The following is a 23,688-nucleotide window of genomic DNA, read 5'->3' as shown; positions in this document are numbered from 1 at the left end:
TATGTTTCCTTCTTATGAGAGGGGAAGATACTACTGGGATACTCTGAGTAGTCCTTTGAGTAGGGAAAGTAGATTAAATTTGGCTGTTCTACAAGCCTTCTACCCAGAAAAACCATCTTCAACCTATGTCAATGTTATGCTCTAATGATGCATGTATAGTGGGTTCTTCCATCCGCAAGACTTTTATAGTCCTTCATATGATCTCTGTTTCTCCAGTCAGTGAATCTTGGGCCAGGAAATCCTGGTAGCCCCTCCAGCATTGGCCAGACCTAATGTAGTATTTCCCCCTGGTTTTTAATCTACCTGTTGGTGTCCTAGTCTATTCCTCCCCTTTCATAACGCTCATTTTAAGGTATGTTTCATTTTCTTTAAATACAGGCTGACTATGCTTACCTAGTGGGTTATCCCAATCTCTCACTGTTCTAAATTTAATCTAGGTTTTTAATATAAATCAACTGTCTGTTCAGCTGTGTAAAAACTGAACATAGGTTACAGTGTGCTTAAATTACCAGGACTCTCACCTATGGGCCAGAAGGCTGCATATTCATTAGTCCCGTACCAAGACATGGGCTCATCCCCAGTGCTGTTACTTGGAGAAGCTCTTCTCTGGATGAGATGTTGAACTAAACAGTCTTCTACCTTTTGCTGGTGGCTGGAGTCCAGGTAAAAATGGAAAGATGCCAGAGATTTATTTATTTATTTTTTTGCAGAAAGCAAGGGATAATCCTATTGTCCTAGCTAATGTTTGCCCTCTCAACAAAGCAGGTACTACTGTCCCAGACTGTGCATGTGAACTATTGCTGAGCACACAGTTGCTTCTCTGCCTAAAGTGTTGCAGCACTGATAGTTACTCACTTGGTTTTGTAACATGCTTTTACGATACTTTGAGTGCATCTATACAAGCATTTACTTCAGCCTAGATTTACTGTGCAGTAAGCTTCTGTACAGTAAATGTTTTTGGGTAGGTGTCTACATATGTGCGGATTAGGGAGCAGATTTTCTCCCAGGTCCCTGCAATGGGCCCCTGCCACCCTGGCTGCTAGGCTAGGGAGCACTAGGTCAGGAGACAGTGTCTCTTGGCCCCAGCAAGCTAATGCTTGTAATGAACAATGTCCTTCTGCCCCAGCAGCAGGGAGCTCATGGCCCTGACTCCCTGATCAGGGGCACAGAGCTTGGAAAGAGCTTCATGGGAAGGGCAGGTCCCAGCCCCCTGCCCCAATCTGTTGGTGGGACAGCTATCAGCTAACTGCCCAATTGGCAGATCAGGGCAGGGGGCTGGGACCTACCCCACCCCTACAGCTCTTTCCAAGCTCTGTGCCTCGATCACCTGATCCCGGACAGCCCCGAGCTGCATGGGGAAGTCTGCCTGTGCAGCCTGGAGCTGGCTGGGGATTGTCCAAACCAGGACAGTCCTTAGCTACCTCCAGAGTTCATGTGCTTCCCTGCACAGCCTGGGGCTGACTGGGAACTATTCTGGTCAGGGGGCAGGTCCCAGCCAGCTGCAGGTTGGGCGGGGAACAGTTGTTCCCATGCAGGAAGCTCCCAGCCCCTGCTTCATGATGACAATTGCAATTGCAGACTGGAGGCTGGAGAACTTGTTCCCAGCCCCTGCTCTGCAATTGCAGAGTGGGGCCTGGAAGAGAGCTCCCAGCCCCAGCTCTACAATTGAGATCAGGGAGCGGGGGCTGAAAGCTCCCAGCTGCCAGGGCAGGGGGACATTGTTCCCACCCAGGCACACAGGGCAAGGGCTGGGGAGCTTGTTCCCCCCCAGAGTTGGGGAGAGCTTCTTTCTCACAAAGCCAGGTGGGGAACAAGCTCCCCAGCCCCCACCAGCAGGGATCTCCCAGCGCCGCTTAGCGACTGTGGGGATGGTGTTGGGAGATGCTTATCTCCCAGATTGAGCTCTGCTGTTGGGGGCTGTGGTTGGGAACCCACTGCTGGTCAGGGCTCAGGCTGGGAGATAAGGGTCTCCCAGCCTGAACCTCTGACTGTGGAGCTCAGGCTGGGAAATCAGCCCCTTGCTCCCTGATCACCATCTTGGAGTGGAGGGCTTAGAACTCCCTCCTGCTGGGGCAGGGGGACATAGTTCCTTCCCAGGCTTCTGTGGCAGAGCCTGCCCTGGCAGCAGGCAGCTCCCAGGGGCAGGGAGCAATCTCCCGTCCCCTGGTGGACAGCTGACCAGGAGCAGATTTTGGTCCCAGTCAGGCATGTATATGAGTGCTACAGTGCCGCTACTAATTCTCAGTAAATTTGCTTTTTACATTTGCCGGTAGCAAATTTACTCGGTATTAGAGATATTTACTGCCAAGTAAGCATGTGCATGTGTAGATGCACATGATTACTTTGCAGTAAAGTATGCTAATGCAAAGTTAAGCATCTCATGTAGACACATTCCTTGAGAATAAAAGGCAAGTTATAAAGCTACATTCTAGTTTACCTTTGAGAAAGGATAGGAGCAAAAAGCCAAGCACTAGATTTCATACTGGATACTTCATTAACTTAAAAACAGAATACAAATGTAAATTATAGCTCTTGTTATTACTCATAACTACAGTTCAGATGATAACTTGGCAGTTTGCCCACAACTCTTTTATAAACCAGTAACCTCCAGAATAAATTATACATCATACATAATTGTCCTTAAAAAGGCAATAATTGTTCTAAAAGGTACAGTTTGCAGTATATTTCACATGAAATATATACTAGAAAGCCAGCCTGGTTGTTCAGCTTGTAGTCATTCTTACCAAGTAACCTCTCTGCTTTCTGATGTCGCAGCTCAGTTTCCTGTCTTGGACTCAGGATGGCACAGTTGGGTGGGGTAAAGCTGGGCAGGAGGGCCATCCTCCTGAGCAGAGAGTAAATTGAGTAATATTCCCTGATGTTTCATTTTGACCACAAGGGTTATTTGGTGTTTCTTCTAAGGTCCCCCCATGGAGCATTAAAAGGTAGTAAAGTGAAAAGCTCTGTGGATGACTTGATGACTTGACTTTAGCAAGGTTTTTTACACTTTCCCCCATGACATTCCTATTAGCAAGTTAAGGAAACAGACTAGATGAATGTACTGTTAGGTAGATATATAACTGGTTGGATCGTCATACTCAGCGGATAGTCCTTAATGGCTCACTGTCTTGGTGGGAAGAAGTATCAAGTGCAGTTCCCCAGGGGACTATCCTGGATCCGGTATTGTTCAACGTCTTCATTAATAATTTGGATAATGGGATTCAAATTGTGGATGACACCATATTGGGTGGAATTAGGTACATTCCATTGTTCCTGACTCCTGTCTCCTACGGCCACAGAGAAAAGCCCAGCTCCATCTTTTCAAATATCTGAAGGGTGATTATAGAAGACTTTTATCAAATTCCCTCTCAGCCTTCTCTTCTCCAAACTAAATAACCTTAGTTTGTTCAGCCTTTCCTCGTAAGTCTTGTCTCCCAGGCCTCTGATCTGACCACTCCAATAGTCAGAAAGTTCCTCCTAATCTCTGGTCTAAATTGCCCCTGCCTGGCTATGAGGGTAGTCAGGCATTGGAAAAGGCTGCCTAGAAGATGTGGAGTCTTCATCCTTGGAATTTTTCCAATGCAGGTTAGACAGAAACTTGGCTGGGATGGCTTAGTCAAGGGATGATCCTGCCTTGAGAAGGGGGCTGAACCAGATGACTTTGCAAGGCCCCTTCTATCCCTGCTTTCCTATAATCCTAGTTCTGACCCTTATTTTTATTTATTGCCATGTGTGCTCCTTATCCCAAAGCCAGTCCCCACCTTTTATGAGGTCTGCAAAAGTACCAAATTGTAACAGGTGCATTGCACTAGCACACGCTTTCACGTTTCTCTCAGGTTCAGAATATGTTGGAACTACCAAGGCTTGGCTCTAGTTTTGGGGTACTAGGTGAAACATGACACAGGGAGTGGCTTATTCTTGAAGAAAAAATGAAAACTCTATAGATCCTGTTTGCTCTGCTAGTTTATTAAAGATTTAAATTATGCTAACTGTAATGGTTTGTCCCAGCATCTTAGCTATGCATGTAGTTTGCCTACTTGAAATTTGGCCAGTTGCTGTCCTCTATCCTGTATTTTAGCAGTGGACAATATGATCCCCTTATGAGCATGTTGGTATGTACTCTGAAAGGAAAGGTACTACAAAAATTAGGGCATTACATTTTAATGATTTTATTAAAATACACAGGTATTAAAGTAAGCAAATAGTACACAGGGCTGTAACTTAAAGAGCTCTGGTATTTGTACTGCTAATAGTCTGATTAGACTATTCCTTTTTTATTTAGAATTGTGTTCTAAATTTTATTTTACTATTTTAAAATCCATATTTAATGTAAAACCCTTTTTACTTATAGCATTTCATACAAAAATATGTTTCCATCTAATACATGCTCTGCAAACTGATTATTTCATAGTTTTTCCTCTGTTACTTTTAGTGCAGTTTTTAAAAGTTAATATTAATTTGCTAACACAAGATTGACTGTCAAAGTTGCTGGTGTTTTATAATCAAACTCAAGTGATAATTCTGTTTGTTCATAGATATTCTTATAAAGTGGTCATCAAAAAGATTACAGGTACTTTAACCTGGATTTATTTTGTTGTTGATGGTCTGCAAGACATACTGCAGAGGACATTTCACATGGGAGTTAGTGTGTCACTGTAATAATTGATACTAGAAAGTTATGTGAAGGTCTTATTGTATTAAATAAACTAGCTATTTTTCAGAATGGAAAGATAAATGGTTGGAAAGTAAAGAAGAAACCTGCTCTAACAATGACCTAAGATGTAAGATATATAACCTACAGGGAAAGAACCCACATATTTTTTATCATTGCTTAGAAAGGTCACTATTTTTCTACAACAGTAACAGAATAATAATATCCTCAGTTAGCAAATACTTGCACAACCAAATGATCAGATGCCAATACATGTTAGAAATAAATCTTTACCAGGGTATAGTTTTTTTCCATGTTTTGTTCACTGCCCTTTGAATGATTTGATGCTGTCAGTCAATACAGCATTTATATATATGTGATTAGTAAGCTTCCTTATTTCTGAAGGGCAACTGAACTTCAACACCTCCAGTGGCAGAATATCAGTTATTTTATACCCTAAATTCTATAATGTTGATACTTCATTTATAACAACAATCTGATTGTAAACCACATAGCTGTTTTTAAAAACAAATTTAGCCTTAAAGTATCTGTGGAAATCATGATGATGATGATGCACTATGAGACAGAGTTTTTCTCTCTTTTTTTCCTCATTTGCTGATACAGAGAGGGACAGACACACAAACTGTACTGAATTAAAATTTGGGTGGGAAGGGGGATTTACCATAGATTACCTGCTTCATGGTAACTATTTCAAGCATGACCTCCCAACACAGTTTATGTATTTTATCCAATGACACTTTGGGCTTTGTTACACCTGATGCTGTGAGCCACAAAAATGTTGATTAAAGTTAGCGCTAGTTTAGAGTTTGGAGCAGTAACACCATTCAACTAGAAACCTTCTCTGACTATCCCCCACCTGCATAGCTGTGACTTGTCACTAGAGGCCTGGTAAGTGGGGGCAGGACTAGAAGTTGCATCTGTGAGTTGCCACTAGAAGGCTGGTGAGTCACAAGAGGCTTCTGTCCCTGCTCTATGTGAGAGATCTGGGGATACTGGAGGACTTCAACTCGGGTGGCACATCTGTGGGGAGTGGCCACATCTTAATGGAACAGGAGCTGGGTATTGAACATCAGAGATAATTCTGCCCTGGAGTGGTGTAACTTTGAGCTGTATAAAGTGCTTAAAACCACCTGAAGGTGTTAATGACAGTCTAGAGGTTAAGAGCTCCAGGAGCCACCCAAATTACTATGTAACAAGGCCCTTTATTGGGAAGTAGATTAAGGCAGGGACTAGAAATCAGTTTTCCTCCCCAGGGCAGTGATTCATTGCTGGGCTATAGAGTTATTATCTCTCTTACTTATTTTCTCACTCACCCTATGAATCTTGTTATCATTTCTACAAAGCAGCCTGGCTTCTTCAGGAGCAGTGGAAGCTCCAGTCCTTCAATCTTCCTGGGAATTGGAATTCACCTGGGGGTTAGAAGCACTATCATGAAAGGTGGTAGATGTGCATTTAAATCCCCGTGGGCCGAGGAAGGAATTAAACTCATGTATCCTACATCCTGACCACATGCTTTAAATCAGTGGTTTTCAAACTTCCTAAAGTCATGGAACTCTTTCACATCACTTCTTTTGCCACAGAACCCCTAGTCTGTGAGCTGAGGTGAAATAGATGACCTGGCCTCACAATGGCACCGTACTGCCCGCTCTACCATGACAGTGACTGGACCACTCTGCCATGACCTGCCCCTGCAGAACCCATGATGAGGGATGACCTAGCACAGTAAGCAGCGTGCAAACCACTGTAAGAGGTTATGAGTAGAGGTGCACCAATACATTTGTCCCATATTGTATTAGTACCGATAAAAGGAAAATTAATATTGTCATCAGTTGGCTTATTTTGGCTGATGTGGCTGATAATGTTACCGATAAATGCCGTGTGCATGCATGCAGACACAGAATGCACATGGCCAACAGTGCAGCCCGGCACCTTGGAGAGCAGCATCTGGCTAGTAAGTCTCTTTGGGGAAGGGGCAAGGGGGAAGGAAGGGGTTTGGCGGGTGGGGCAGACCGAGGCCCCTGCGGTGAGGGAGGGAGTGGGGCTGGGGCAGGAGCAGGTGCTGCCCAGCCAGGGTGGCACATGGGGTGGAGCCGCAAGCAGCTTGTCTCAGGGGCGTGGTGGGGGTGGTTCCTCAGCTCCTGCTGCTGCACACACCCTAGGAGGGCATGGGGTGTCCCTCGGATCTGTGTGCAGGTTGAGAGCAGATTGCCACTGTGAGCTGGGGCAAGGGCGGTACTGGACTCTTCCAAGTGGAAGGGCTGAGCCATGGCTGTGCTCAGGGTGGGCGGTGGTGGCACTGAAGTAGGGACTATGGGAGGGGAGGGGCTACAAACATCCTAGAATTCTCCATATCCCCCCCCCCATAGTAGTGCCGCCACTGCCCATGCTGAGCACAGCTTCCCCACTGTGAAAAGCCCAGCGCTGCCCCTGGCCCCAGCCTGCAGTGGCAGCCCACCCTCACCCCGCACAGATCCAGGGGGCACATGCCCTCCATGCTCTCCCAGAGTGTACACCATGGTGGGAGCTAACCCACCCTCCCCACTCCCCTCAGATGAACCACAGCTCCATCCTGTGCCCTGCCCAGCGCCCACAGCACCAGCCCCACTCCCTCCTTCTCTGCGGGGTCCTCAGTCTGCCCCCCCATGTCCCTTCCCTTGCCCCTTCTCCCACAAGAGACTTAGCAGCCAGACACTGCTTTCCATGCCGCTGGGCCGCATATCGGCAATTGGATCGGTATTGGCCAATATAACTTGTTAAAAATCACCCGTGGGTATTGGCCCAATAAAATCTCTATCGGTGCTCCCCTAGTTACGAATGTTGGTATGACCACTTCTGCCTGTGTTTTTGAATGAAAAAGGCTGTGGCTGCTGTGTTTTGTGGTTAATTCAGTGCTACTGGTTTGTGTTAGGCATGCTATGGAACATGCTGTTGGGACTCTTGGAGGAGTTACACAGTCTTATGTGCCTAAGTGGTCACACAAGGTTTTTGTGATCATCCACTTTGACTAAATTTCAACATAGTTGCTCTGTCTAGGTGTTTTTACACATGTTTGGGGGCATGTGTATAGTCTAAACAATTTCTGTCTTAGTTTTGAGCTGACATCTGTGCACTGTCACAGCACACAAAGTTTGGGCCCCATCTTTGTGTGCTGAATCCATCCCACAGGCAATAGTTTGAGCACCGCTGGGGTAAAGGAAGAGAGCTCCTCTGAAGTCCGTGTTGTTACACCAGAATGTAATCAGTTTGACCCAAAGCTTAATAAAGTGAATGATATTTACTTGAGCAATCTGTGTCTAGAGAATGAGGCTCTTTGTATTTAGCAGCACAGCACTAAGGGTGCAATGATAAAGATTTTTTGGGCCAATGCCAATAGCCTATTATTAATGAGCCATATTGGCTGATTACAATCCAACTGCTGATATGCAGCCCAGCAACTTGGAGAGCAGCTGGTAAGTCTGTTGGGGGGAAGGGGTGGGAAAATGTGTGTGGGTGGGCAGATCAAGGCCTCCAGAGTGAGGGAGGGAGTGGGGCTGGTGCAGATGCTGCCCAGCCCGGGGTGGGGTGGGGGACGTGGCACAGGACCAAGCCGCAAGCGGTTCATCTGGGGCATGTGCGGAGGGGAGGCAGCTCCCACCACTGTGTACACCCCCAGGAGAGGCATGGGGGCACATGCCCCCCGGACCTGTGTGCAGTGCCAGGGTGGGCTGCTGCTGTAGGCTGTGGCTGGGGGTGGCCATAGGCTTTTCCCGGTGGGGGGGTTGGGCTGGGACTGGACTCAGGGCGGACAGCAGTGGCAGTGGGAGTGGGGGTTTGGGAGGGCTACAGAAAATTCTGGGAGTGCAGCCTGGTTCCAACCCCCCTGATGGGAAGAGCCCACACTGGCCCCAGCCTACAGTGGCAGCCCACCCTTACCCTGCATGCAGATTCAGTAGGCATGTTCCCCCTGTGCCTCCCCCAGAGGTGCGCACAGAGGCAGGAGCCACCTGCAGGCGAATTGCTTGTGGCATGGTCCCACATCCCTTCCCTACCCTGGCTAGGCAGTGCCTGTCCCAGCCCCAGCCCCACTCCTTCCCTTACTGTGGGGGCCTGGATCTGTCCCCCCCACCAACACACTTACCAGCTGGATGCTGCTCTCCACACTGCTGGACTGGCACATGCATGCGGCATTTATCAGCAACATTCTTGGCCACATCAGTCAAAAAAGGCAATTGCTGATAATGTCAATTTTTCTTTTTTTGGTCCCAATACAATATGGACTGTGCACCTCTACACAACACAATCTTGAATGATGTCATATTGGTTTAGTCCCACTGTAAACAAGAGGGTACACTCTTCCTGTTGATTAATCAGCACTCTTTCCTGTAGCACAGCACAACTTTTCCTGATAAGTCTCTCATCCAGTTACTAAACGAACTAGTAACTTATGTAGTTTACAAGATATGATATTATCAGAGTGTATGGCTTCATATGTGAGGCACTGCTAAATTGAGAAATTTAGGAAGAATTTTGGGTGTGTATGCGCTTCAGGATTGGGTCCCTTTTAGCAATAAAACAACAGTATCATAAAAGAAGCAATTATTATGTCTCATACAATGAAAGAAAGTTCTGGTGCCTTTGCTATTCTTTTGTTATGTTCTTAGTTTCTGTGGAGCAATGTTTCTCAACCCATGAGTCAAACCCAAAAGCGGGTCCCAACAGCTTATGAAAGGGTCATGAACAAACTTAAAAAATTGATCGTATTTTGCATACATTTTTCAAAAAAAAGATGCTGCTTGTATGTTAAAACTGCATACTAATAAACAGGGATCCATGTTTTTTGTTTGCCAGGGAAAAATGCAGATTTTCTCCTTTTAACAAAGAAAATTACAGAAGGAAAACATGGGTTTCCATTTGCAGGCTGGCAGAGTTCTAGCCTGCAAGAGGCTGCTTGGGCTGGGGGGAGAAGGAGGAGGGCAATCAGGTAAGGAGCACCACATGCCAGTGTGCACACACATGCATGTGGCAGCCAGGCAGTGTGGATCAGCTCCTTCAGCTCCTCGTAGGTAAGTCTGTGGTACGGGAGATGGAGAGTGGGAGAGACACAGACAATGCATTGCAGGGACAAGAGGGGTACAGGCGAAGCACTGGGAGGGCAGGGGGGTGCACGTGTCCCCCCCCGGATTTGCACACTCACAGCAGGCATGGAGCTGCAGCCTGGCTGGATTAGCACAGACAGGAGCTACCTTTGTGGCCCAGCAGGCAGGACCTGGCACAGGAAGGCAAGACTTGTTGCTCCCACCACCAAGACCCCCATACCCACTATGCTACCAGCAGCGCAAGGAATAATGGATGCGGGGGAGGGCTGCGCTGCCCTCACCTCTTGCCACCAGCTGCTTGCACGCTGGTCCACAGCTCTACCCTGCCACCATGGCCCAGCTGCCACTGCTGCTGTCACACCCCTCGAGGCAGCACTGGTGGCCTGAGGGGAGCGGCAACAGTGGCAGCTGGGCCATGGAGATGGGGTAGAGCCACAGTCCAGTGTGTAAGCGGCTGATGGTGGGAGGAGGTGAGGCCAGCACTGCTCCCCACTCACCCATCCTTTACTCCTCACACTGTTGGCAGCAGAGCTGGTGTAGGGTCCTGACAGCGGTGAGAGCAGCAAATCTCGCTGCCCCACTTTGCCCTCCCATACCAGGTCCCACCTGCTGGTCCATGGAGGTAGCTCCTGCCTATGGTGGTCTGGCCAGGCTGCAGCCCCATGTTTGCTGTGGGTGCATAAATCCAGGGGGGTCATGTATACCTCATACCCTGCCCACCACCCCTCCTACCTCACATACTGGAGGGCTGGGTCCTGGGGACAGAGGGCAGTGGGTTTGGAGTGAGGGGCACCAGCAGGGCTGGGGGGATGGGTGGGGAGCTGTACTGTCCTGTACTGGAAGTGAGGAACTGATCACTTCTGAACATTAAGCATGTTCAGACCCTGGAAGACAGGGTCTAAATTCCTGCTCCTGAGTAATGGACTGATTACGAAAAGGCCACTTTGTGCCTTCAGTAGTTCAAAAGTGGGAATTAGGTCACTTCTTCCTGCAGGCTGTGGCTATGTCCTGCCCAGACCCTAATGGAAGAAGAATTTAACAGGGCCCACATACCTCCAGCGCTTCCTAGGCCATGCATTACATCTGGTTCCTTCTTTGATGGTTTGTTTCCATGTGAGGCCAGTGGTATCACGCTACGGGGTTATAGCTGGGCTGGCCATATCACTTTTTGTGCTCCTCCACAGTGTCACTCACTTCTAGCAGCTTACTCCTCATTCACAGCAAGACTTGTCTCATCCAAGTATGGTTTGACACTTAAATGCCTATTCTTCATAAAGGTACATCAGCAACTACTGGTTATTTTCTATTTGTCAGCCAATTCCCATAAAACAATAATAACTACTTTTCAATAGGAGATCTCTAAGTTCTTAACAGAAAATGCTGAACAATCCTGACTGAACTCTTCTCATTCTTCCTCTGGTTAGGAGGAAGCATTTCTGATTCTACCTTGTGGTTTTAAACTGGTTTTACTTGGTGGAAGAGCCCAACTGTACGGATTATATATTTTCGTTCTTAGTCTAATACAGTTATTATATCTGTTTCTGTTACATAAAGAACCCCGTGTTTGTGCACTACACTCTAATTAAAGGCTGATATCCAGCTGTAGTAGTTTACATTCCTGTAACAGCTTTTATGGTATTGTTGCATGGAGTTGCACTGTTTCCAGACAGCCAGAGTTTAGAGCAGTTAAAGCTTTTGAAGGAGATTACCATAATTACAAGTGATCAACATTCAGTGCTCCTCCCCATCTCCCCACCCCCATATTTCCCCCTTGCACAGCATCACAAGGCAAGCTATAGAAAGGCAATTCAGTGAAAGTGAACATAATTTAGTTGAGAAAACAATTGTTTATGGAATGGTGCTTGAAATGTAGTGCCCCCGAAGTCTAACAGTTCTGGTTACTTGCTTGCCTGTCAGTGTTAAGTTGTTCTTTTTTCATGAAACAGGAGCAAGTTGAAACTACTTTTGCTATTTATTTATTATTGTAATTTCTATGTTGTTTTCTTATTACTGCTTTAATTAGGATTCCATTCTTGTCTTGTTTATATTTAGGTACCAATGGTCTTCAATATTCTGCTTTCAGAACTTAGTTACATAAAAATAAGATTTTTTTTCTCATTCCCTATCATCTTGTACCACTACATGCAAACATTTTCAGAGTAGAAATCTTAATAGTGAGGAAGGGGTTAAAACCAAGAAATACTGGTATGTCCTGGATAGATGAATCCATTTTCCCACTAATTAATAGCATACTTATAACAATGGAAAGCCATTAAAACATGAAGGTATGTTTTGTGAATCACATTTATCAACCACTGTACAAGCTGAAGTTTCATTATTTATTCTGTATTTTTAACGTAATATATGGATTTTTTTCATTCAAATGTAAGAAGTAGCAACAAAAACATATTTTTATCTCCATTTAAAAATATATTCATGTAAAAAGGAAAATGTAATAAGAACAGTACATTTTTATGACAACAGTAACCTTTATATGGTGCTCTTCAGATAAAACTGTGAATATTGGAAAAGAAAAAAAGACAGATAAGTGGCTCCCTTATTCATCTTAGTCCAAAATCTATTTTGCCCACCGCTGGTTGTTGGCATTGTTTGATGATATGACACAGTAACAGAGTATCAGATTACCAGAATAGGAGATTCCCAATTTAATAGTTACTTGCAGAAATCAAAAGTATTTTTTCCTTTATCTCAATGTCTCAAAAATAAGTAGCTGTTAAATTTCAAATCATGTAGTCTTCCTGATTTATCATCATATCATGGATGCACTTAGCTGTCTAGCATCAGGGAATCCAATAAGTCCTGTCACATAAGAAGAAAAGAGAAAATCCTATTGGATAATGGTTTACATTTTCCCCTACAGTGATTTATTTCTGTCACAAGACTTAATTTTATCACAAGGCAGATGCTCCATCTATATCAATGCAATACATCCCTGCACTCATTTGTTTCCCAGAAAAAATGTACCTGATGTATTTTCAGATGCATTTGGCTTATTTAGTATATAGAGTGATTAGTCTATGTTTAATCACATGTGTAATTTCCAGTTTTCATAATTTTCAAGCATAATAAAGTGAGTCCTATGTAAAGAAGCATAATATTAAATTGCACAGAGTAGCAAGAGGTGCAGGTGGTGTTAACATTTTCAATCTCTAGTACGTGTCATGGCAGAGCATGTCAAATGGAATAAGCAGAGCTTGCTCAAGTTATCAGGTGATTCTCCTGATGAGAATGTGCCAAACTTTATCTTGAATTAGTGTCATTGACATTATCCTGGAAAAAATTGTCTTTACACTTTTGTTTGTTTTCTCCTTTGAAATCTGCACCAGTTTCTGTGTATTTTGTTTAAAATTCAGAAAGCCGAGCCACAGTATGCTTTAATGACAAGCTTGTGTCCTATCAACACTTCCCTCCCTCCAGTCTGCCACTTAATACAGATTATACTCTTCTGAATAATCATCTTTATTCTGAGGGGCAGCTGAGGTCCACAGGTTGGGATCCTCCGCCAACTGTCATTATACTGTGGGAGCTGGCTGCATCTGCTTATGCACATTGCTTTTCCATAGCCACTCTGAAAAAGCAGAACTATTTCCTTCAGACTTAAAGAGGTCCCAGTGAAAGACTGTCAGATTGCTGAACTTTTCAATCAGCTGTAGATATATGTGATTCCCATTTTGACATTCTGCCTGGAGGACCATCTATTGTCAGCTGCCATTGACAAGTGACAGCAGAGCTGTGACTTCCAGGAAGTTTATTTTCTTTTACTCCCTCTTCCCTACTCTTTCCTTCTCCTTTAAAAATAGACCTTGACCAGCTACCCTTTTCCTGGGTATGGAATGTGGATAATTGAAGGTAGGTTTGATGTAAAGTTTCCCAATTTTGTATTTTGGTGGTATCACTACAAGAAAGCTAATAGACAGGAAAGGAGACCGAGTTAATGACAATTCTCCAAACAGCTGTTGTACGATTCAGCTTCACTACTTCAGTTAATTAATCAGCACCTTGCTGGCAACTCTAGGGGAGATACTCGTTAGATACTGGTAGCAAACAGACAATGCTTTCATATCGAATATGTTCAACAACATCTAATACAGAGATAATTTCCACAAAAGAGGGCAGGGAGTACGGTGACTGTAAAAGCACTCGAGGAGGGACTTCTGATATTTTCGTATATGTAGAAGTGCTAGGTGCCTTACATTCATTTCTTACTGTTATTTGTACCTGCTCTACCTGCTGTTTTAGCTATCCCTGGATGTACCTTTAAAAAAAATTATAATGAATACATACGTGTATGCATGTATAGACGTATATCAATACATACAGTCATGTATTGCTATCAGTATGCACAATATGTAATGAACTAAACTACTGTATATTTTATTTCAGGAAACAGAACTGGCAAATTTAAATATTTAATGCACATATATCTTTAATACAATAAAAATGTAATTAAGATTTAAAAAGTCTGAAGAATGCTGAGCCTGCACATTACTTTAAGATGGCTATTGCCTCAAAGCTTTCCCTCCATCTTCTCCTGCTCTAAAAAGAGATACTTTGCATCCTACCTACCAAGTCAATAACAGCATTCATATTTTATGAGCTATAATGCACAGAAAGCTTAATCCAATGAAATTACATCTCTAGATTTGCAGTATACTGTCTATTTTAGTAGAGCTCTAAAACTGCTACTACAAATGTTGGTTTCAAGCTGAAGATGAATCTGACTTAAACCCCCCCACCTGATTATGGTGTTATTATCACAAAAGTTTCCTTCCTTCAAGCTGATTTACTGTTAGGATACAATTTAACACACCGTAGTTCTTATCCTTTACTATTCCTTTCTTCACTTCTCTGATTTAACCCTGTTGTTGTGGTGCAGATAGTAAATTGCAATGAAAATGACAGAGCTTAAGAGGTTGAAATATATTTGCTGTCAAATGGTCCATACACGTTCACTTCAATTTTTCAGTTGACTTTATTGACTTATTAAGAAGGATAATAGGCCACATATCACTTTATATACATAATTGTTTCATAAATCTTTAATATTACTGACATGTAGTTTTTGTCTTGTTGTAGGATGTAGGGAAATGATTTCATTTTTGATGCATAACCATTGTGGAGTTAAGAAATTTATTGTTTTATGGTTTGTTAGGTCATATTGTTTGTTTTTGAAGCCTTCCAAAGTTTGAGTAATGTGGCAAAATTCTAGTTAGGACTCGTTGAAACAATTCCAAGGGTCAGGTTGTTGCATATCTGGAACAAGGGCTTGAGGTTGTATTAACCGATTTATGCAGACAATTTATCCAGTCTACTGGTATGTACTGATGTAGACAATTATAGCTTCAGCTCTTTAATGAAACTTACATTATGGTAGAGAGAATATCATAGAGTCTATTATACTCATGGGAACTATAAAGAGAAATGTCCCTTTTTAAATTAGCTTTACGGTACTGAAGCTTTATGTATTTACATGCAAGTACACTATTAACCCAAACTACTTGTTTTGAACTATTACTATTGTCAACTAGCAGGAAGCAATACTGGCTATAAGAAAAACTTTCCTTATATCTACCTTTGCACATTGTTGGCTTTTCATGTTAATGGAGATCCTTCTAAAACTTTCCTTTCGCTGCAATTGTTCCCACTACAGTGAGAGCATGATGCTTTCTTAATCCTGCCTAATCTGCAGAAAAAAACCTCAGATAAAAAGGATTTTTGTTTAATCCAGCTTCTCAGATAGGTTTTACTTTTAGATGTGAGCTATAAATATCTCTCTTTACTTTGTTCTTCTGAGAAGCAAACTGTTGAAAAGGAGGCATGAATTCTTTCTTCAATGTCCCCTTTAAAAAAAGAAATGGTATATCTAATTTAGAAAACAGAGAAATGAAAAGGCAATGCTTTTGGTTTGTATCCTTCATTCAGTGAAATTGCTTGTGAGTGTTCAATTCAGAGAACCTTCTTATTAACCCCTAGGCACCAGTGGGTATAGCGCTCCCACTGCTAAGTGTTGCTTTGTATTGCAGCTGTTGTAAGCATCAGGAAATTCCAATGTCTGTTTTCAAATAGTTAAGATAGGATGCATCTGTATCCAAGGCACTTCTGTTTGACCATTTTTTCTCCACCACTGCTCACTTTATAAACCTTATTGTTGAAAGCTCCTTAAAAACAATTCAGTCACAACCATGTATAAGCATTCTTTTAAAAAAAATACAAACCCCCCCGCACACGGAAAATAGGGGGATAGATCTCCATATTCTGGATGAATTCCTAGGAGGACCACATTCACCTTTATATATTTATCTCTCTATGTACCTCGCCTGGTCCTGACTACCTTACAGCAGAATCATTCTTTCTGATACAGGCCCCTAGAAGCCTGAGTGAATTTAATAGGAAGACTCCTATTAAGTTCAATAAAACTAGATCAGAACCTTAATTTACTGATAGTCCCATCTTTTGGTGCACTTTGTTTTGTGCGGACATAGGGTTTTGAGAGGGGGAATAGTTAAAAATTGTGTGCAAGGTGAAATATAATGATAAGATACAAGGGATATTAAATTAATGGACTGTCTCGAGGCTTTCAATCATTCCTCTTCTCTATTTCTCATATATTTTTTGTAAATGATAGTATTACCTATGAAGTGTCCCAGACTGAAATCCTTCAGTTTGCCCAAATAACAGGCAGTGAGTGAAGGAGGTGTATGTTTCCCTAACCCATCCCACCAGTATGTCACTAGTGGTGTTATTTCTGTATGTACATGTGGTTTAGCTCACAAACTGTTTCAAGATTTGTTTTCCTCATTCAGAATGGTGCGGATTTCCATTTATGCAATTGTGAGGATGACTTCTGTAGTGGAGATAATTTTCTACTGGGAACTAATTGTTTATATAATAACTTATTTCACATAGATTAACAGTCACATAATAATGAGTACTGGGCTGTTTTCTCCATTCTAAACCATTTTCACTCCTTAGCTTGGTTCTGGTACAAATATGTCATTTTTTTAAAAATAAGGATGAAAATAAACTCCCAAAGGGACATTTCTGAAAGCCTCATATATTTTCCATGAGCTCCAAATAGGGGAAGGTTAAAAGATAGATTTTAAAGGACCTTTGAAATAACGTGTGTAAATAGCGCATATATAGAGAGAGAGATATACACACACACACACGTACGTGTGTGTGTGTGTGTGTGTGTATGTATATATAGGTCCAAATCTGTTTTGCATACTAGATGCCTAAGACTTAGCAGCTGCTTCCCCAAAACTATGCATCTCACCTCAGGAGAGACCTCCTGTTCCACCCTGGAAAACATATAGCTCTCCCATTTTCTCAATGGGCAACCTTATGTGCTTCTGTCATGTTGCTCAGAGAGGAGGCATCTCCATGCACCCAGGCATATAATGTGCAGTAGCAATGTCTAAATGTAAAATACAGTATAGTGCAGGCAGGAGGACCCATCCAACTTTGCGCAGGCGGCCTAGTGTTTAGGATACTTTCCCAGGAGGTGTCCATCCTTTGCCCTTCTTTTGAAGGTGAGCCACTGGGAAACCAAGAATGAAAGATTCATAGGGCTAGAAGGCAAAGCAAGTGAGAGAGAGTGAGCAATTCCATTGCCTAGTGGGTTGCACATCACATCTTCCTGGAAGGGAGGGAGGGAACCTTAGATTTTAGCTCCGTATGTCTGCTCTCAACTTTGTTTATATACTTTATCCAGTGATTATTTGTGAAGTGCATACATATAATTGGGAATAGGGACTAGGACTCAAGACTCTGACCTTCCCAAGGAAGTTCCCTCTGCTCTGAAGAGTCATACCCATTTTGTATGAGCTCTTTCTGACCCCATGACTTGCAAACCTTTTTGCAATCAGCTTCAACAGGAAGGCTGAAGAATGCCCTCAGTCCTTTCTACCCATAACCTGGTTTTTAGGGCATTTTTTTTCTGGAAATGGGCAATGTAGGTTCAAACCTCCTCTCACAGTGGAAGGCTTAAAACCCAGGTCTCCCATTTTCATGGGAAGCACCCTAATCACTATTGGATAAGATGCAGGACTTTTCCTTCACTGAGCTGTTTTAAACAGCTGGTCTCCATGGATTTTCTCCACCTAGGAAATCCAGGGTTTATGTGAAATGACATGTTTCCCAGATAAAATTGGATCACAACCGATACTGGAGTGATATGTCTAGGTGGCTATTCAAGCTAGCTTCTGAGCGTATTCAGCAGTCCAAGTCTAGATGACTAGAGATCTTTTTAGGGCCACAGTAGGGCTGCACAATAAATCTAGATGTCTTAGAAAGGCTTAGATGACGTTTAGTGACTTACATGCCTAAAAGCTATAAAAATAGCACTTAAATGTTTTAGAGGCAGAATTAGATCTGTGCCATAATGTATATTAGGGTTGTCTAACTGATAGCCTGCATGCCACATGCAGGAGCTGGGAGAAATGGAGCTGTGTGTGGGGAATCACACCCATTGGGTACAGCAATGGTGGGGATGCACCCTGTGCAGCAGTAGAGTGAGTGCCTGCAAGGTTACACATTGCAGCAGGGGGTGGGGGGCAGAATCATGCTGGCACATCTGCACTTTGCAGTGAGTTGGGGGTGATGGGGGGATTTTGTGTTCACATGCCTGCACAGTACCTTGGGGGTGGGATAACTATGCAGTGGTGGAGGTGGTGGGTACTCATGTAGGTACACTTTGCACCAGGGTCTGGGGGGTGGGTACGTGTGTGGCCTGGTGGGCCTGACCTCATGTGGCCGATGCAGCATTTGGCCCCTGGGGCTTAGAGGTTGGACAACCATGAGGTGTATATTATCAGAGAGAAAAATTTTCAGTTGGATAAGCAGTAATTCAGAGTTAATGATTAACAATGACTGTGGCAGCTGGTAATGAGGGGTTAATGGGGCTAAACTTCATCAATTACATTCCTTCTTTTCATAGCTTTATAATTCATAAAGGCCAGAGGGACCAATGTGATCATCTAGTCTGACCTTTTGCATGACACAGGCCACAGAACTTCCCAGGATTAATTCTTGCTTCAACAATAGCAAATCTTATAGAAAATATGCAATCTTATTTTAAAATTGCCAGTGATAGAGAATTCAACACAACACTTAATAAATTGTTCCAGTGGCCAGTTATACTCACTTAAATTCTCGCCTTATTTCTTGTCTGAATTTTCTCAGCTTCATCTTTGAGCCATTGGATTATTATACCTTTGCTTGTTTGACTTGTAGAGTCCTGTTTGACTGAAGAATTCATTAGCAAATTTTTTCCATGACAGGCACTTGTAGGCTGTGAGGAAGCAACTGCTTAAATTCTGAGGGGGGAGGCGGGAGGGGGTTATTTTGTTTTTTTTTAATTTGCTAAATAGCCTTTCATTTTAACAAATATCTGCTTAATGGCTTCTTTTCCAATGCAGTCTTGGTTGGGAATGGAGAGAGAAAAAGAAAGCAATAGCCTCTGGGACAGATGCCATCTAGATTTTAGAGTGCGATCTGGGGAAGGTGCAACAGATAATATCTAGATCTTCTAGTGTTGCTGTACCAGCATGGATGTAGTCTTGAATGGAATTGGCTTGGAAAATTACCTTCTTCACTAAGAGTGGCAACTATCTATCCTCCTGGATCATGGTACGTACACAAGGGCCACCCACATCTTCATTGCATATGCCTGGGCAGGAATTTTTGGAGGAGTGGAGGCTGCCCAGGCCTTCCATCCTCCCTTTAGGGCACTGAGACAGAATCCAAAGACCAAACTGAGTCTACATGTTTGGTGCCTCCATAGTTCTTGTTATATAAGTTTATGGGAATCAAATCCAGGTCTCCTGTGTAGTAGGCAAGGATTCTACCACTGAACCACAGGGGATTCCTCTTCACTAGACAGAACAAAGCAAAAAGCAGAGCGGGTTCCCAGGTTACCTTCTCCATCCTTGTGAGGATAAACATGATTTGCCATCTCTGGTGTTCCCAGAGAGATTCTTCTTACCACATTCTGTTTACTTGCTCCCACTCATGCACTGAACTGAAGCTGCAAAGAGACATTGATTTTGTGCTGCCATGAACATTTTCATGGGGACACAAAAGCTGAGCAAGTAGACATCATACCCTGTTGTTGCATCATGATAGATTAAATTTTGTGGCAGCAACAAGCCTAATAATGATTTGTGCTGCTTTTTGGGGGCTGATGTCTGTTCACTTAGGTTGAAAGAGTACAGGCCAGCCCAGCTGCACTCTCCAGCCATCCCAGGTAAGACCTCTCCTAGATTCAGGGGGTAGATCTTGGAGGAAAGGGGCCCCAGTTGCCTCACCCAACTTGGGGTACCCATTTGCAACTGGGGGAGACCCTTGCTTGGAGATCTTCCCCCCTATAGAGTCCTGTCAGGCCAGGTTGTTTCAGGTCATATTTGAATTCATTGCAGAGGTTTCTGCCAGCATCCATCTCTAAACACAAAGTGGGAAACTCCCAAATGGATTTCCCACTCTGTGCTTATAGACTGGGGGAACCTGGAGAATCACTTTTCAGGGCATTCAAGAGGGATCATATGTTCTTTTTGTGCAGCCATTCCCTGGGTTGGGATGCCATGTACAAGTGGAGGGGGGTGAGGGGGAGACCCCTATGTGAGTTCCCTCTTCCATGCTTGCCGACACATGCCGGGAGAATGATTTCCCCAGCAGGTGTCTGCAAATGCAGAGAGGGAAACTCCTATAGGGGTTCCCCCCCTCCACTTTCACATGGTGCCCTGAACTGGAGTGAGGCAGTGAGCAAAGCACCCTGGGTCCTGGCACGCCCGTCATGCTGCTGCACCCCAGGTCAGGATGCAGTGTCAGGTGTGGAGCAGGGGGACCCCTATGGGAATTCCCCACGCCCTGTTCTTGAATCCCCTGCAGAAAAATGCCTCTCGCCTGGCTGGTCTGCAAGTACAGAAGCAAGAACAGTTTGGGCAGTTCCCCCCAGTATGCTGGCAGACACACGGGGAACACATCTGCAACTGGGAATTTGCTCTGCTTGCAAGCAGGTGCCCCAAGTTGGGTGCACTGCCTGGGGCTCTCCTCCAGAAGAAGCCCTAGGAGGGGCAGGGGACTGATCTCTGAAGGACTATAGCCCTGGCAATATCTGTAGGCATCACTGAAGCAGATATCACAGGACAACTGAACACAGCCCAAAGAGAATGTCTGTTACTAGCCTGAGAAAACTACCCCAAGGGGATCCCTGGTAGAGATTGGGGGGGAGGGGCATCAAGAGTGACTGTTTGAGTAACTCCCCTGGAGTTGCTTCACTGCTTCATTTCCAGACTGGTGCATACAAAAAGGAGTGAATGGGAAGGATGCTCTCAAGAGCATCCTTTCCTGAAAATACCAGGGATGTGGTATAAGCACACCCAGAGAGTATTGCTAATACAGAGCTCCACTCTTCTCCCTATGGAGCTGCTCAAAGAGTCTTTGTGGGAGAGAGCAAACAGAAAAGCTTGCTTTTACTACACTTAGAGCTTGAAAAGTAAAGGAAGCAAGTAGTTCGGTAGGATGTCAGGGTGCTTCTGTCACCCCTTGTCTGCCATGTATACCCTTTGTTTCAGAATAGCCGTTTGGCTGGCAAGGGTGGTCTGCTTCTCAGCTGGGAGTCCATCCAGCCATCAGCTCTCAGTGAATAATGGAATATGTTACTATCTTGTAAGCACCAATACATTGTTCAGTGCTGTAAAATACACAATTGCTGTCTTGGGCCTTGTTTACACTTAAAAGATTTGCTTGTGTAACTATACCAGAATAGCTATTCTGGCAAACTACTCGTAACACAGATGCAGTTATATCATCCAAATGGGATGTTAGCTGATACTACTTATCCCACTTTGAATCAAATAAGCTATGCTTGGAAAAGCACTTTTGAGCTGGTGTAACTGTATCTATACTAGGGTTTTTGCCAGTATAATGTTTAAGTGAAAAAATAGCACCCCTATAGACCCACATTAGCAAAACTCTTCAGTAGAGGTCACTGGAGAATATAGAAGAGATGGAGGAAAAAAGACAAGTTGTAATCAGAGACCTTAGGGAGGGAGTTGCTATAGATAATGTTTTAGTCTAACAACTTTCTTCACAGTTGTAGTACTCAAATGACCAGGGTCTGAATGAAGAAGAGATAGTTGTGGCCTGATACAGAGAAGGGAAGCTCAGAGAAGAGGCTAGTGTAAAGTAGAAAAACTACGAATAGGTTGTACAAAGCTGGGATAATCATACAGACATAAGAAGCTAAGGTGAGAATGCTGCTTCTCCAGTTCTAGAAAGCAAAATCTCTCACAATATTATCTTTCTGAACTTTCACATGCCTTATTTGAACCATAATGTAATTTCCTCCACATTTTGTGAAAGTCTTTAAACTAAATAGAATCATTTTAATAAAATTGAATTAAAAATGTTTGTCCCTTTATCACAGTTCTAATCATGGGGCCTCACCTTTGGAAATGTACAGAAAATTCAGGATTGATAGACCCCTTGTAACTGGGGATTCCCCTATTAAAACTCCTCTCCCAAGGAAAAGGCCCCCCTCAAATTTTCCAAACCTGACTATACACAAAACAGGAATCCAGCAACAGTTCAGCGGCTTTGTAATTTCCTGTGGGGATTTACTGTCCATCCACCATTTTAGGTTTGCTTTCTGCATTGGGTTTGAGCAGGGGTTGTTAACCTGGGATATGCGTATCCCCAGGGGTACTTGGGAAGGCCTTAGGGGGTACACACAGGCTGGTGTGGATGGAGTGCCACCACCCACCACCTCGCGCCACCACTTCCCAGGAGGAGGGGTGGTGAGGGCAGCAGCGCCCCTCTGCAGGCCACGCAGGCACCGCCGGGCCAGCTGGACATGGGGGGCAGGGGGAAACTCGCACGCGGTGGCTGTAGCTGCCACCCACCATCCTCCATACCACCCCTCCCCACCACATCCAGCCACTGGGGTACACTTATTAAAAAAGGTTCAAACCCCTAGGTTTGGGTATTAGAGAGAATGAAAACAGTTTCTAGTAAGTAGATAGCTAAAGGCCTCCCAAGCAGTCAGAAGAAAACTTTCAGTGGATTAGTGCATTCATGGTTATCTATTAGACCTGTGCGAAGTGGCTAGTATTCACTTCGGATTCAGCCAACTCAGGGGACAGTGATTCAATTCAGCCAAATCTGATTCAGAGTTTCGGCTGCTGTCAAATCAGCTGAATCTCCAAATTACACAGGCCCCATCCCCTGCCTGCTCTCAGTGGCTGCCCTGCCCATGCCAGCTCTTTGAAAAAAAAAGCCCCCACTCACCAGCTGCTGCCAGGTGTGGGGGAGTAATCCCTGCTGCCCCTCCACTGCCCCGTACTGCATGAGGGGCTCTGCCACGACCCCCCAGAGCCCCAAGGCCGCTGCAAGAACCGGTGAGTTCGGGGCTTTCTGTTTTGGGACGGCAGGCAGGGGTCAAGGGGCTTATGGAAGAGCCCACCATGCAGCACAGGGCAGTGGGAGGCAGCAAGGATTGGCCCCCCCCACCCAGCAGCAGCCAGTGAGTGGGGGCTTTTTTTTTAAACAACTGGGAGCTGGGGCAGGCAGGGCAGCCCTGGGTGGGGGGTGCGCAGGGAGAGTGGGCCAGGGCCAGGGGGCACTCAGGTAGGCTGGGAATGCAGGCAGGGGATGGGGCCTAGCAGGGGTCCCCCCATGGACTGCTTTCCCCTCCTCCATTCCTCCTTCCCCCGCCTCCTACTTACCAGCATGGAGTCTGGGTCCAGCTCCCTGCTGCAGCCAGCAGGGACTGCCTGAATTGCCGAAGCTCTCTGAAAGAAGCCTCAGATATACAGTGCTCTGCAGTACCTAGGTGAAATTTTTTCTTTTGATCAGCCTTGGTGACAAGCATTTGTCCCTGACAGCAGGACTTGGGGAAAGTCTGTTCACCAGGGCCTCCCT

The 23,688-nt window shown here is 44.4% G+C and overlaps 1 long non-coding RNA gene across 1 annotated transcript in view; it reads right to left on the bottom strand.

Moving 5' to 3' along the window:
* Positions 1-12,139: 12,139 nt before the first annotated feature.
* The window catches only part of LOC109304170, a 90,269-nt gene continuing 78,720 nt past the window's right edge, over positions 12,140-23,688 (bottom strand). Inside the window, exon 4 of the long non-coding RNA XR_002099318.1 lies at positions 12,140-12,567. This is a non-coding gene — a long non-coding RNA (uncharacterized LOC109304170). The remainder of the gene's footprint in view (positions 12,568-23,688) is intronic.

This window comes from Gavialis gangeticus, unplaced genomic scaffold, assembly GCF_001723915.1.
Source record: "Gavialis gangeticus isolate Ggan-Ray unplaced genomic scaffold, GavGan_comp1, whole genome shotgun sequence".
Classification (NCBI taxonomy): domain Eukaryota; kingdom Metazoa; phylum Chordata; order Crocodylia; family Gavialidae; genus Gavialis; species Gavialis gangeticus.
The sequence above is the reverse complement of the archived record's forward strand: the minus strand, read 5'-3'. Positions and strand labels throughout refer to the sequence as shown.